General features: G+C 35.0%; 1 pseudogene; it reads left to right on the forward strand.

Annotated features, from left to right (window-relative positions):
* Positions 1-2013: 2013 nt before the first annotated feature.
* LOC149164853 (expansin-A8-like) lies at positions 2014-12917 on the forward strand (annotated as a pseudogene).
* Positions 12918-15249: the final 2332 nt, after the last annotated feature.

Here is a 15249-nt window from a genome sequence, read left to right on the forward strand (position 1 = left end):
ATAATAATTTCATTATTGATGAACAATTTTAAAAACAAAACTTCATTTTTGAAGGGTACAACGTTTTAGACAACACCATTTTATGTGAAATATAAATATCCAAAACATTAAAAATTAATTGGCTAATGAATGAATACAAAATGCAACCTTAATAAACAATAACTACGTAACTCCACTAGAGTAGCTTCGTAAATAGTCACAATGACTATCCCATGAATTGTACACAACTCCATTGAAGTAGCTTCATAAATAGTCACAGTGACTATCCCATGAATTGTTTATGTTGAACCAACTTTTGATTGTTAAATTGTATTTAAAACCACATTTAAATTTAAAATTCAAAAACATTTAACAAAAATACATGCGTTTTGATTGTGAAGTGGGAATTACAACTGTTTTTTTAACCTAAAAACATCCAGAGATGGAAGTCTCCCCGATGAATCGTCAACAAATCATTTCAGATAACATAATTTAACAAAACACAAAACATCATAGTCTGACGGAAAATTCAATGACAGTCAAATTTCAAACGTCACATATTAAATTCACATATTGATCGCAGCAGTGGTAAGTTTTTTCCCTTCTATGGTCACCGCCGCGTGTAAATAGGGATGGGGATATTTCGTGAGTCACCGACTCGCCATGGATCTTTAAAATGGAAATTTAACAAGAAATGTAAACACCATGGCGTCTTCGCGAGGCCGCTCATCAATCTTAAATAGAAACTAGCAAACAGCGTTCCTCCTGCAGCCGTTTGGCACGTTAAGACGCCGCTCATCAATCTTAAATAGAAACTAGCAAACAGCGTTCCTCCTGCAGCCGTTTGGCACGTTCGGTCTATCATGGAGGACCTTCAGAAGAAAGGAAAGACTGAGAAAAAATAAACACCACGCCCTCCTTATCCGGCCGTACGTCTGGTCGACCTCTGAGGACCCTTAAAACATTGAGCGTGACTGGCCATTATCTATATATTCTGTATTTGTGGAGGTTTGCCGTTACACCAAAATTCGCAGGTTTTGGTAAACATTACAAGTCAGTAACTAGGATCCCCAAGGTGGAAATTACTGATTTTATAGAGGTGTGGTGATTCTTCCAACAGCCCCTCAAACGCAACTTGGGGGAATCGAACCTGGCTCCAAGCTCTGATACCATGTGGAGGTTTGCCGTTACACCAAAACCCGCAAGTGTTGGTAAACATTACAAGCCAGTAACTAGGATCCCCAGGGTGAAAATTACGGATTCTATAGAGGTGCGGTAATTCTTCCAACAGTATTTTTGATTCCGTCCCTTGAAAAATAACCAAATACCTTCCGTTTTTATTTTATTCAAATGTCTGCCTCCTACCTTTTCACAATCTATATAATTGATAGAACAATTACTCACATTTTAAAGCATAGATACCAAGAAGCACATGCGTATCATTGTCGATGAAGCATTTCGGAAATGAAGTTTGAAGAACGATTTAGAAAACATAACATGTGGAAGCGAAAACATAACTTGAGGCCTTTGAGGCTGCAACTTCTGGAATCGTTTAGAGTATGGACAGACCCGACGGCCCACCCTCATTATCGCAAAATTTGGTAGATTTTAAACACCCCTTGTGCAGATGGTTCCATCACGAGAAACGAATACCCCCACCGATCGCTTGAAAGTCCGTTGCATGTGCAGGCTATCATCTATTCCGGGCAAAGTCTTATTAATGTCCACATATTCTGTTAGTTAAGGTCTGATAGAAATTGACATTTTTGGAAGCAATAATAAGGCTCCTCCGCCTTCGATTCTATATATATGGAGATCTCTCTACACTCAATTACCAATTCAGATATTAATTCAGATTTCTTTACTAGTTAGTTTTCATGTTAGATATTAAATTCAGGTGAAGTCTACGTACCCTTGAGCGATCATTGCTTTCGGTGCTCTTTCTTTATACACTTCGCTGTGAGACTAGGCTTATTATTATTATTATGTTTATGGCTCTCGTTGAGTTTTAAATTTTGAATGATCTGCAGTGAAATGGCGCTTGTACAACTGGCCTCAGTGCTTAGTTTCTGGTGGATAGCTGGTGCAGCTTATGCAATAGATAGCAGTTGGCAATCCGCGCATGCTACATTTTACGGTGGCAGCGATGGTTGGGGCACAATGGGTAAGCCTACGGTGGGGCCAAACTCTAGCCGAGTGAAAGTATAGGTGGTATTAGTTAGAAAGACATAAATTTTCCTTCGAAGTAGTTGGTTTTGAAGTTTCAGAGTTAGAGGCTTGGCTTAATGCCCTATTTTTTTGAAGTAATTACATTCTTATTGATTTCACAGGAGGTGCATACGGCTACTGTAATTTGTATAGCCAAGGGTACGGGACAAACACCGCTGCACTGAGCACCGCGCATTTCAACAATGGACTTACTTGCGGTGCGTGCTACGAAATGAAATGCAACAAGGAAGCCGACCCACAGTAGTGATTACCTGGCACTGTCACCGTTACCGGAAATGCAACAAGGAAGCCTACCCACAGTAGTGTTTACCTGACACTGTCACCGTCACGGCTACCAACTTTTGCCCACCGAATTGTTGAAATATTAATTCCAAATGCCGTGCAGCGCTGTTTTTGCAAAACCACCAGATCTTCCATCGCACAGCTTTTCACGAGCAAGTGGTTTTCCTCAGGAGGGCAGCTATAATGTACACCAGTTGACATGTGAGCAGCAGTTTTGCAAAAAAAGTTTTCATCGGAGCATAAAGTTCGTGTGGATTGAGCAAGCGATATCCGTTTGATTGAAATCAAGGCTATCCACCGTCGACTGAAACCAAAGCTGCGTACAGGCCTACACATCTGTTTGATTGAAATCAAGGCTGTCCACTGTCAATTGAAACCAAAGTTGCGTACAAGCCTACACATGGAGCTGACGTGAAGTAGAAGTTTCGTTTTGACCGCCGTTTGTATCAGTAAAGCATTCAATAATAGAAGTTTTAATTTTAATGTTTTTTAACTCACGGGTAGTATGGGCATAGAAAAATGCATTGTTATGTTTTATTTTGTTTGTTGTTCATTTTGCATATGCAATGTGAAGCTTGCAGGAGCGCGAAAGGAGTTTTTGTTGGTTGTCTATTCAAAAACTAAGAGGAATATGCAATGCGCAACAACCTAAATATATCAAGTTTTTGTTGGTTGTCTGTTCAAAAATGAAGAGGAATATGCAATGCGCAACAGCCTAAATATATCAAGTTTTTGTTGAAAGGGGAATGCTTTTTTTGTTGTTCAGTGAAACGAAATGAAATGTTTTTACACACAGCACTGCAGTGTATGTAATTTTTGTTATATATGAAATGTAATGCGCAACAGCATATGTAAAAGAAGTTTTTTTTATACCAGTAAATGTAAGATTTTGTTTACACACAGCAGTGTGAATTTGTTTTATGAGAGACAGTGAAGGTTTTTGGAACTGCATTTGAAGCGTCTCTAACAGGGAAAATTTTAAGAACCCCCGCTAAATTTATATATATAATAAATGGGTGAATCTCCATGCTATATAGGAAAAATGGAAGGCGATTTTATCAATAATATAATATGTATATATAATTTTTTGGCGAATCTCTCACTAAGCATGGCAAATATTTTACTCAATTATAAAATCTTGTAAGATTTTAGCGAGTCTTTCACTAAATAATAAAACTTTGTAAGGTCGTAGTGAATCTTAGCATTGTGAACTCTTGGAGAATTTTTTGAAAAAGTATAAAACCATATGTGACAAGAGCCACATGGTGGCAATATCACTGTTTTTTTTCACATTTCCACGACATGTAACTTGTTTATAAAATTATAAAAAAGCCGACCGAGTCCCTTATAATATGCAGGTAAGCTTATAACAGAGTCTAATACATCTACTATGCTTGTCTTCATTCAAGTGTCATGGCTACTATACTTAACACTATGAATCACAACTCTCTCAGAACTCAACTCTATAGTGTAACTAAAACCTTTGGAAATTGAATCTGACAACTCTATGAAAAGGATTAGTGAAATAGAAGCTTTTGTGAATGAGCCTACTAATTATCACTGCTAAACAATCAATCTAGACTATGAAGTCTTCCATCTTGATCACAATAGTGCTCATGATCAAGGGAGTGCAACCACCTAGCCTGACATAATGGCCATCATAGCTTCCAATAATCAACAACCACCTTGCAAGGACATCCTAGCTCATGTCTCATGAATTTTATTCATCAATCTTAATTAATATAAATCTTATAAAGATAATATTAGAATCCTCTCCGGATTCACTATTAATACAATGGTAGAGGAAATTTTCTAGCTCAAGGCACTAGCCAATACCAACTTCGGTATTTGTGACCCCTTTGTGGGGATGCACCTACCCTGCCCTGTTGGGTTTCTGCCTTGTAACATAGTTCAAGGATCACAATACTTTCCAATAGTCCTACTCTATTAGACACACTTTATATGCTATACATAGTGAATGGAAAAGAAGCATTATAGAACACACAATTTCACAGAAGGAAGAAAAATCTTAGCCAGTTCAATATCAAAATCTTAACCACTGATTAATAAAGAATAACAAGTAGTGTAATGAATTGTTCTGAGTTATTTATTTATAAGTTGTAAAGAATGTAGTGGAATGGAAAATATTACTTAGGCAACCCTTCAATATTTTCTACTAATATGTCTGTGCATGTACATATGAAATTAAGAGCATTGTTGAATACAAAGTTTCCTTTTCTCTTGCCTCCATTTTGAAAAATCAGTGTGAAATCAATGTCACTTTGAATCTCCTTTCTTGTGTGGATGTTCTGACAAATCAATGTGAAATCAAAGTCACTTTGAATTTCCTTTCTTGCGAGGGATGACATCCACAGTGGATTAGTAAAATATAATCTACTATATATTATGTTCAAGAAACTGACTACAATCTACAGTGGAAACGAGACCTCAATTCTTATTCTGAATTTGAATATCTCAGGACAACATAAGAGATAAAAATGCATATGGCCTTAGTAGCTAGAAAACAATCACTCCATCATTACAAGACCACCTAGATTTCGGCACTTAATCTAAATAATGGCACTAGTTGTAGTGCTTATTTGCATTAACACCATGGAAAAGCAACAACAATGTTTCAAAGCACACTTACTAGAAAAGTTGTAACATTCCGAGAATATTTAATGATAGCATCTGAACCTCATAGCTATGGTGGGGAAACTAAGGAACCCAAATATTGGAAGATATCTCATACCAAATCTGAGAAAAAAATAAAAAAGGGAAAAATCAAAATCTATAAATCAAGCAATGAATTGTTTACAAATCAAATACAATTCCTTTAACTAACAGTTAATTTGTGGTGATATATTTAAATATTTAGTAAGAGAGTAACTTCAAACCATGGAATATTACCTTTGTCATTACTGTCATCCCTCAGCGACTAAGATTACAAATCAATACTTATGGAAAGATTGTAAGAAATTATGTGAAATAGTAAAGCGTAACCTCTATTTTCAAGCAACAAAATCAAGACATTGTTACATCAAGAGCCATAATTGATACATAATCAATGAATCAATTCCTTGTATGGCACAAGCTTGTTTCACAACCTCTATTTTCTCAATAACAAAATCAAGACATTGTATGTGGTTATTTCCAAAAGGAAACTGCATTCTAATTTGGAAGAGGATCTTATCATAAGACATGGATTTATTCAAAGCTACAAAGCCTAATGGGTTACTTTTGATCCACCAAGCCCCGAGAGGGATCAAATATTTTTTCACTCTATGCTAGTTTGCATATCACGATATTTGATACCTCTCAGGGGTTAGTAGATCCAGAGTAAAGATGGATCTATGCTGGTTTAATTCCCCCATTTAAATAGGCTACATTCCAGGTGAATACCATGGGTCAATACCATGTGCCATTTTGGTGAATACCATGGGTCAATACCATGTGCCATTTTGGTGAATACCATGCGCCAATACCATGTGCCATTTTTATTTTTATTAATACTAATACTAGGGTTAATAATGTTTTTTCATGGTATTAATAACAATCTAGTCCATGGTATTTGTCCCATAGTATTTTGCCCATAGGTTTCACATAAACATAACACAATTTTTTTATGTTCGTAAATATAAGGTGACTTATGGAGTAAATATAAAAAATGTTTTATTTGTTTACCATACCTCTCATTTATTTATATTTTTATTAATTTACCATACCTCTTTTACAAATATGGTATTTGGCCCATAGGATTCACTTAAATAAAACTTCTTTCTTGAGCCTTCATAAATAGAACAAGGGTTATGGACTAAATATAAAAAGAGGTTTTATTTATTTACCATACGTCTAGTTTATTTATATTTTTATTTATTTACCATACCTTTTGAGTAAGTATAAAAAGACGTTTTATTTGTTTACCATACCTCCACTTTACTTATATTTTTATTTGTTTACACCCTTGCATGTATATAAGGTGACTTATGGAGTAAATATAAAAAATGTTTTATTTATTTACCATACCTCTCATTTATCTATATTTTTATTAATTTACCATACCTCTTTTATAAATATGGTATTTGGCCTATAGGATTCACTTAAATAAAACCTATTCTTGAAAATGGGTGAATGGAAGGTTGTAACTCCTAATTTCAAGGGCTAAATTTACCTTTTTTACCCTCTTCCTTAAAATAATGTGGGCTATTTGAGGTGATTTTTAAAAATGTACTATGATACAAAATATTCGCCCACTAAAAATTTAAAACCCCTTAATTTCGCCAAAGGGCAAACATTCGCCCCTAAAATTTTTTATGGGCCCTGATGTAATTCCTCAGGAAAAGGAAGAAGTTTGTAAGATGCAGTCTTTATTAATGAACATAAAGTTTTTTATGTGTGTGAAAAACTCTGTTCTTCTTCAGTAAACAAATTTTTGATGATGTGGTTAAAACAAAGCATTTTCTCTGTTCTGTTCAAGTTATTTTGTTTTGGAATTAAACAGAAAATTCCCAACATGGTATCAGAGCTTGTCTAGGCTCTTTGAAGGTGTCAAAGAAGCTGAAGGAAGGATTTCTTGATGCAGCAGCTTCTCCAACAGAGTAAAGACTCAATTAAGAAAAATCCAAGGTATTTCTCAAGTCAGTTTTTGGTGTTACTGCTGAAGATAACTATTATTTTAAATACACGGTCAAGTATTTTTAAAGAGTGCAAGAATGGTTGGGGCCAGCACTAGAATGGGTATCTTTAATACTTAGCTCCCATAGTTTAATGGGAAGAACTATGACTATTGGGCAATAACCATAGAAGCTTCGCTTGCTTCCCAAGACCTATGGGAATTTGTTGAGGATGGTTTTGAAGAACCAGTAGATGAAAATTAGTCTAATAGGTTAACTCAGGCAGAGAAAGATCTGTTAAAGATCTATAAGAAGAAGGATTCTAAAGCACTCTACTTTTTGTATCAAACAGTGCATGAGAGTGTGTTTCCAAGGATAGCAGCAGCCAAGACATCTAAAGAAGCATGACAAACTCTCAAGACAGCCTATCAAGGCATGGATAAAGTGAAGACAGCAAAACTACAGTTGCTAAGGAGAGATTTTGAAAATCTATGCATGAAGGAGTCAGATAATGTTGACTCATTCTTCATACATGTGATTGGTCTGGTCACACAAATAAGGTCTCATGGAGAAATTCTTGAAAAAATGAGGATTGTGGAGAAACTATTGAGGGTCCTACCCTCAAAGTTCAATGTGATTGTCACCACCATAGAAGAGACAGGATCTCACAAACTTCATAGTTGATGAACTGCATGCATCACTGATAACACATGAGTAGAGATTGAGTAGAAATGAAAACTAATCTCTAGAGCATGCCTTGAAGACCCAGATGTCCTTTAGAAGGGGAAGAGGTCAAGGCAGAGGAAACAAGAGAGGAAGAGGCAGAAGCCAAAACAGAGGTGGAAGAAATAGTCCAGCAAATGCTCAAGGAAGAGGCAGCAATCCAAATCAGAACCAAGGCCAAGGCAGCAGCTAACAAAGTGGACAACATCATGCTCAAGGACAAAGGTATGAAAAATCCAATCTCCAATTTTACTATTGTAAAAAATATGAGCATTATGCAAATGAATGTAGGAAGAAACAACATGATATGAGTAATAGAACTAGTGCAAATTTCACTAGAGAAAATATCAGCCAAAATAATTTGTTTTTAGCTTGTAATATGGCTAGAGAAAAGAGTGAAGATGTATGGTTTCTAGACTCCGGTTGTAGTAACCATATGACAAGAAACATAGCCCTGTTTTCTATGTTAGATCAGAATGTGAAGTCACAAGTCACACTAGGGACTGATAATAATGTTTCTGTTATGGGAAAAGGAGAGGTAAATGTCTTAACAAAGAAAGATGAAAAGAAAACCATAACAGATGCTTATTATGTTCCTGGAATGAAATGTAATCTCTTACGTATTGGACAGCTTGTTCAAAAGGGTTATAATGTTTTATTTGTGAATGATGTATGCACCATCATGGATAGAGCACCCAGCAAAAAATGTATTTCTGAAGTAAAGATGACAAGGAATAGGATGTTCCCTCTCAGAATGAAGGCAGAATTAAAAAATAAAGAAATTGCAGCAATGACTCAAGAGGCTTTCCAAAGCGAACCAAAGGATGGAAATTGGTTGTGGCACTTGAGATTTGAACATCTCAACTTTGGAGGTCTTAACTTGTTGAATAGAAAAGGAATGGTAAGAGGATTACCATTGATAGAGAAACGAGACAGCCTTTGTGAAAGTTGTATCTTGGGGAAACAACACAGAGAAAGTTTTCCATCTGGGAAAAGCATAAGGGCAAAATCACCCTTAGAGATTGTCCACTCAGATTTATGTGGACCGATGAAAACTCCATCACTTACAGGCAGCCACTACATACTAACATTTATTAATGATTTTACTACAAAAACTTGGGTTTATTTCCTGAAGAACAAAAGTGAAGTGTTTGAAAGATTTTGTAATTTCAAGGCACTGGTAGAAAACCAAAGCGGACTGCATATCAAAGTTCTAAAAACTAATAGAGGAGGTGAGTATATCTCCAAAGAATTTCTACGTTTTTGCAGAGAAAATGGAATTCATAAGAAGTTTACCAATAGGTACACTCCACAGCAAAATGGAGTTGCTGAAAAGAAGAATAGGACAATCATGGATATGGCAAGGAGCATGTTAAAGGCAAAGCATTTGCCAAATGATTATTGGGCTGAAGCTGTACATTGTGCAGCGTACATTTTGAATAGATGCCCTACAAAAGCAGTGACGAACAGATTGTCGGAAGAAGCAGGAGTGGGAGAAAGCAAGAAGTCACCCACATGAAAGTTTTTGGATGTGTGGCTTATGCACACATTCCAGATCAGCTAAGGAAGAAGTTGGATAGCAAAGGGGAGAAATGTATTTTCATTGGATACAGTGAAGAATCCAAAGCTTACAGGTTGTATAACCCATCCACCAAGATGCTGATTGTGAGTAGAGATGTTCAGTTCATTGAGGAGGAAGCTTGGGATGGAAGCATAGAGAAAACGGTGAATGTTAAAAACTCTATGTCACATGATAAAGATGATGAGGAGATGGCTGGAATACATCCCCAAACAACACCACCAACACAAGGACATCAAGAGACACTCTTAAGGAGAAATGAACGTGCGGAAATTCAAGTGCTTCTTTAAGCACTTGAACACCAAATTAAAAAGGTAAGAAGTTTAGAAATTTAAGTGACATTTATGAACACGAGGCAGCAAATAAAGGTATGAATTCTTTGCTTGCTTTATATTGTCATGTTGATGACCCTGTTCATTTCGAAGATGCAATTAAGGATAGGAAATGGATAGAAGCTATGGATGAGGAGATCAATGCTATAGAAAGAAACAAGAAATGGGATTTAGTTGAACTACTGAAAGGAAAGGAAGTCATTGGAGTTAAATGGGTCTACAAGACCAAGAGTAATACTGAAGGCAAAATAGAAAGACACAGGGCAAGACTTGTTGTCAAAGGATATAAGCAGCAATATGGGAAATACTATGAGGAAACTTTTGCACCGGTTGCAAGAATGGAAACCGTGAGAGAACTGCTGTCCATAGCAGCACAAAACAAGCAGAAAGTTTACCAAATGGATGTGAAGTCAGCATTTCTAAATGGAGTGTTAATGGAAAAGGTTAACATTGAACAACCTCTAGGCTAGGAAAAGAAAGGCCAAGAGCACAAAGTGTGCAGATTGAAGAAAGTTCTTTATGGGCTGAAGCAAGCACCAAGAGCGTGGTACAGTAGGATAGATTCCTATCCACTGGAAAATGGTTTTGAAAAATGTGAGGGAGAAACCACCCTCTACATCAAAGAAAATGATGGTAAATTACTAATTGTTGTGTTATATGTTGATGATGTTTTTTTCACAAGTAATGATGATCATCTTATTAAACATTTCAAAACAGTCATGAAAGAAGAATTTGAAATGACTGACATGGGTTTGCTGAGATACTTCTTAGGAATAGAAGTAGAACAAAATGAAAATGGGATTTTTATCTCACAAGGGAAATATATTAATGAAGTGTTGGAAAGATTTAATATGAAGGAGAACAAAGCAACAATCACTCCTACAGTGATGGCATTAAAACTCAGCAAAGAGGACAGTAGCAAGGATTTTGATCCTAGTTTGTACAAGAGCATAGTTGGCACCCTAATGTATTTGACTACAACTAGGCTGGATATAATGTATGTTGTTAGTTTAAATTCCAGATTCGTGGAGAGGCCAAAAGAAGCACATTGACAGGCAACAAAAAGGATTATGAGGTATGTTAAAGGTACTAAAAGGTTTGGCATTTTATATACTACTTCAGAGTGTTCAAATTTAATTAGATACACTAATAGTGATTGGGTTGGAAGTGTAGATGATCAGAAAAGCACACCCGGATATGTTTTTCACATGATTTCAGGAGCCATTTCATGGGCTTCTAAAAAACAGCCTATTCTAGCATTGTCTATAGCAGAGGTAGAATATGTGGTAGCTACAGCAGCAGTATGTCAAACAATTTGGGTGAGAAGGATGTTAAGGAGTCTATGCCAAGAGCAAGTAAAAACAACTGTGATTTTTTGTGACAATAGCTCAGCTATTGCATTATCCAAGAATTCTGTGTTTCATAAGAGAATGAAACACATTGACAAAAAGTTTCACTACATCAGGGAATTGGTAAACAGTGGTGAAATTGTTTGACAACACTGCAGAACTCAGGAGCAGGTCACAGACATTTTGACCAAACCATTGGGGCAGAAAAGTTTCAAATTTTTAAGGAAATGTCTCGGTATGACTGATAACCCAGCAGTTGAAATTAAAGGAGAGTGTTGAAATATTAATTCCAACTGTCATGCAGTGCTGTTTTTGCAAAACCACCAGATCTTCCATCGCACCGCTTTTCACGAGCAAGTGGTTTTCCTCTGGAGGGCAGCGATAATGTACACCAGCTGACACGTGCACAACAATTTTGCAAAAGAGGTTTTCATCAAAGCATAAAGTTCGTGTGGATTGAGCGAGCGATATCCATTCGATTGAAATCAAGGCTATCCACGTCAATTGAAATCAAAGCTGCGTACAAGTCTGCACATGGAGCTGATGTGAAGTAGAAGTTTCGTTTTGACCGCTGTTTGTATCAGTAAAGCATTTAATAAAATTTAGTGTGGTTGTAAATGTAGGTAGAAGTTTTAATTTTAATGTTTTCTAACTCACGGGAAGTATGGACATAGAAAAATGCATTGTTATGTTTTATTTTGTTTGTTGTTCATTTTGCATATGCAATGTGAAGCTTGCAGGAGCGCAAGAGGAGTTTTTGTCGGTTGTCCGTTGAAAAACGAAGGGGAATATGCAATACACAACAGCGTAAATATATCAAGTTTTTGTTGAAAGGGGAATGCTTTTTTTGTTGTTCAGTGAAACGAAATGAAATGTTTTTGCGCACAGTAGTGCAGTGTATGTAATTTTTGTTATATATGAAATGTAATGCGCAACAGCGTATGTAAAAGAAATTTTTTTTTACAGCAGCAAATGTAAGATTTTGTTTACACACAGCAGTGTGAAAACATATAGCTCAGATAGAGTAATTTGTTTTATCAGAGATAGTGAAGGTTTTTGGAACTGCATTTGAAGCGTTCCTAATGTAATCCCTCAGGAAGAGGAAAAAGTTTGTAACAGCCAGTTTTTATTAATGAACATAAAGTTTTTTATGTGTGTGAAAATCTCTGTTCTTCTTCAGCAAATAAATTTACAGAGCATTTTCTCTGTTCTCTTCAAATTATTTTGTTTTCAAATTAAAGAAAAAATTCAATTCTCAACACGAACTATGCACTTCCCAATGATAATGGAGGATGGTGCAATCCACCTCTGCAACACATGTCTCAACGTGCTTTTCAACAAATTGCCATTTACAAGGGTGGCATTGTTCTCATAATGTTCCGAAGGTGATTAATTATTACTCGAGTTAGTCCTTCAACCCTGTAGTCGTTTTCTTCAATTCTGAAAATCTTCGATATATATAGGCGGTAATTTGGATTAAAGCATATTTGAAGGACTATATATATATATATATATATATGTATGCAGAGTACCATGTGTGAGGAAAGGAGGAGTTCGATTCACGATTAATGAGCACTCCTACTTCAATTTGGTGCTCATCACCAACGTAAGAGGTGTAGGGGATGTGGAGGCGGTTTACATTAAAGGTTCCAAAACTAGGTGGCAGGAAATGTCACGCAACTGGGGACAGAATTGGCAAAGCAACTCCTATTTGAATGGGCAGAGTCTTTCTTTCCGAGTCACCACCAGTGATGGCAGGACTGTCACTTCCTATAACGTAGCTCCTGCAAATTGGCAATTTAGCTAGACATTTGAAGGACTACAAATATAAGCTGCGCTGACTAAAATGTCCATCTGTAACCTAGTAGTTGTTGCAGGCGCTTTTAAACGGTTATTATTCCGAGGGTTTCCTACAGTTGAATTAGCGGTCCGCATTTTGTCGCCCGCTTCTTATCGTTGCTGCAGAATATAATTTGTATATTAACTTCCCGTTTGCGTGGAAGGCCTATATTATGTGTTTAGTGTTTAAAGCCAAGTTAAAAGATCGGTCGTCTCATTACTGGGCTAATCTGGGAAGGTGATATATTGTATCAGGACATATTTGTTCGTTGCAAAAGTGGTATTTTCCTTCATGGTTAGGTTATCATTATTCTCTGCGGCAGATATTTGTGACTTCTAGAGACACATTGTCAAGATAGAGTGATCAAGCAAATTAGTTTTGGTAGATGCATTGCAATTAATTATCTTGCGATCACGGAAATTATTGTGTTGTCTTCTGCGTCTAACTTCTCTCTGATGCGGTGTATTTTAAAAGTAGTGAAAATTGATCAGTTAATCTATCTCCGATTTACCAAGATTATTCTCCTCGTTAATCACATATTCAAATTTCACATTTGGTAAACCAAAGTTTGTGGTTTCATATTTATAATCATAACAGGGCCGTTCATATATGCATTTTAACATATCTTTGTCATTTTGATTGAAGGCAGCCCAGATGCATATACGTAACAGTGACATTAAATAAGTTCCAAAGTCTTACTCTTTGAAAATAATTACTAATAATTGAAGTCTTCATGGGGATTCCATTGCGTATAAACTTTGTAAGTATTGTCAGTGGAAATATTTGAAATATGTTTTTATCTTTATTAAGGATATATATCTTGTCAAAGAAATTAGAATAAAAATTTACATGAGTTTTATTATGGAGTTGAGTAATGAAAGCATACTTTATAAATAAATTGAAATTAAAAAAAAAATATAAATAAATAAAATAGCAGAATAATTAAACACAAAAATTAATATAATGTTTTAAGTAATAAATTTTTCGTTGTTTGAGAAAAATCTATCAGACTAATAATTAATATTCTTATTATTCAACTAAAATTTACAACAAGCAAATCACATACATATATTATACAACCATTCAACCGACTCTCTCTTCATTAGTTTTATAGATTCATATCACCAAAAAAAACACTCCATAAACATTTCCTCACCTCTTATTTATGGGCACCGGCAATCAGAAATTCGTGTGAAATATCCGCGAACTAGGACACTATCCGAGCACGGAGCTGGTAAAGCCAATCACACCATATCCACCACACCGGAATCCGCTGCAACACTAAAGCTACTCACCATCCAACTGAATAAATGCGGGTAATTGGTTTTGGTTTATATTATAGTTACGGAGTTTGAATTCAAATTGCAACACTAAAACTACTCACCATCCAACTGAATAAATGTAGGTGATTGGTTTTGGTTTATATTATAGTTACGGAGTTTGAATTCAAATTGGATTAGATGGGGAAAATTTTTGTTTTACAAAATTTAATAATTAATAATTTTGGAAGCATATTTTTATAAATATTTAAATATTTATTTTTTAATTTAAAAATAAAATAATTAGATAATTATAACATTTAAAATCTCAAAAAAAATTCAAAGCTGTTTTAACTGGTAAATGTTCATATTTAGAATAGCGAGTAGTGAGAATTTTTATATTCACTAGTATACCTAAAAATAGCATTAACTTTTTTATATTTACTAGTATACCTAAAAATATCATAAATTATATGATAATATAAATTACATTTCTATACAAATTCCACAGTGAACCATATTAATTTCATATTACTAAATATAAAATATTTTCATATTACTAAATATAAAATATTTGGAATGAAAAAATAAGCTAAGTATATGCAAACATTTTATCAAATCTAAACTTAGATTTCCATTTACTAATTATTCATTAACTAAACCAAACTAAATTCTAATTTAAACTAAACTCCGACTCATAACAATCAGTAACAACATATGTTACTCTATATAAATACAAAAATATAAAATGTTATAATTTATCGTATAAAAAAAATTGTTTAAAAAAACGATAATAATAATTTCCACGGATAGATATTTCTGTTTAAATTTAATTAATTTAAGCCTTATAAATTTATAAATTCAATACCACACATGTTCTTACTCTGCTTTACAAATACGTGTCATTTTCTAGATAGTCTATTCTATAATTATTAGATAGACCATAAGCCATATATTTCTACATATATTAAGAAATTCCCTATATAACAATTCATTGTATAAAAAATTAACGAACATTATCATTGATTAATAGTAACTGTATGCCATTTCATCGTTCCAGAAGA

This window comes from Pinus tabuliformis, chromosome 5_1, assembly GCF_031772625.1.
Source record: "Pinus tabuliformis cultivar Carrire ecotype Pingquan chromosome 5_1, CPIR1, whole genome shotgun sequence".
Lineage (NCBI taxonomy): Eukaryota > Viridiplantae > Streptophyta > Pinopsida > Pinales > Pinaceae > Pinus > Pinus tabuliformis.